Source organism: Cucurbita moschata, unplaced genomic scaffold (assembly GCF_002738365.1).
Source record: "Cucurbita moschata cultivar Rifu unplaced genomic scaffold, Cmos_1.0 Cmo_Scf00136, whole genome shotgun sequence".
Lineage (NCBI taxonomy): Eukaryota > Viridiplantae > Streptophyta > Magnoliopsida > Cucurbitales > Cucurbitaceae > Cucurbita > Cucurbita moschata.
This window is the reverse complement of record NW_019268652.1, coordinates 83,542-85,135: the sequence shown is the minus strand read 5'-3', so window position 1 is coordinate 85,135 and position 1,594 is coordinate 83,542.

Below are 1,594 nucleotides of genomic sequence, written 5' to 3'. Positions count from 1 at the left end.
GCTGAAACTCAAAATAAACGACAAAAGATTTCTCCTAATACCTATCTTTGGCACTTAAGACTAGGCCACATTAATCTCAATAGGATTGAGAGATTGGTTAAAAGAGGACTTCTAAATAAGTTAGAAGACAATTCTTTACCTCCATGGGAGTCTTGTCTTGAGGGTAAAATGACTAAACGATCATTTTTCGAAAGGTTATAGAGCCAAAGAAACCTTAGAACTTGTGCATACAGATCTCTGTGGTCCAATGAATGTCAAAGCACGAGGAGGGTATGAATATTTCATCAGTTTTATTGATGATTATTCAAGATATGGCTATCATTACCTAATGCATCACAAGTCCGAAGCTCTTGAAAAATTCAGAGAGTATAAGACTGAGGTTGAGAATCTATTAGGTAAAACTATTAAAACACTTCGATCAGATCGAGGAGGAGAGTACATGGACTTAAGATTTCAGGACTATATGATAGAACATGGAATAAGGTCTCAACTCTCAGCCCCTGGTATGCCTCAACAAAATGGTGTATCAGAAAGGAGAAATAGAACTCTATTAGACATGGTTCGGTCTATGATGAGTTTCGCTCAATTACCCGATCCGTTTTGGGGATATGCAATGGAGACTGCTACATACATTTTGAACATGGTTCCTACTAAGAGTGTTTCAGAAACACCTTATGAGTTATGGAAAGGGCGTAAAGGTAGTTTACGTCACTTCAGAATTTGGGGATGTCCAGCACATGTGTTGTTGCAAAATCCCAAGAAATTAGAACGTCGTTCAAAATTATGTCTATTCGTAGGATACCCCAAAGAGACGAAAGGTGGTTTGTTTTATGATCCTCAAGAAAATAGAGTGTTTGTATCAACGAACGCTACATTCTTAGAGGAAGACCACGTAAGAAATCATCAACCACGTAGCAAACTAGTATTAAGTGAGATTTCTAAAGAAGCTACTGATAAAACAACAAGAGTTGTTGATCAAGCTGGTCCTTCAACCAGAGTTGTTGATGGAGCTGACACTTCTGGTCAATCACATCCTTCTCAAAAGTTGAGAATGCCTCGACGTAGTGGGAGGGTTATAACTCAACCCGATCGTTACTTGGGTTTGATAGAAACTCAAGTCATCATACCTGATGATGGCGTTGAGGATCCATTGACCTATAAACAGGCAATGAATGATGAAGATAGAGATCAGTGGATTAAAGCCATGAATCTTGAAATGGAGTCAATGTACTTCAATTCAGTCTGGGAACTTGTAGATCAACCAGATGGGGTAAAACCTATTGGTTGAAAATGGATCTATAAGAGGAAACGAGATCAAACCGGTAAGGTACAGACCTTTAAAGCACGACTAGTAGCAAAGGGTTATACCCAAAGAGAGGGGGTGGACTATGAAGAAACCTTCTCTACAAGTCTGGGAACTTGTAGATCAACCAGAGGGGTTCATTGAACAGGATCACGAGCAAAGGGTTTACAAGCTTAAAAGATCCATTTATGGGTTGAAGCAAGCGTCTCGATCCTGGAACATAAAGTTTGATACTGCGATCAAATCTTATGGCTTTAAACAGAATGTTGACGAACCTTGTGTTTATAAAAG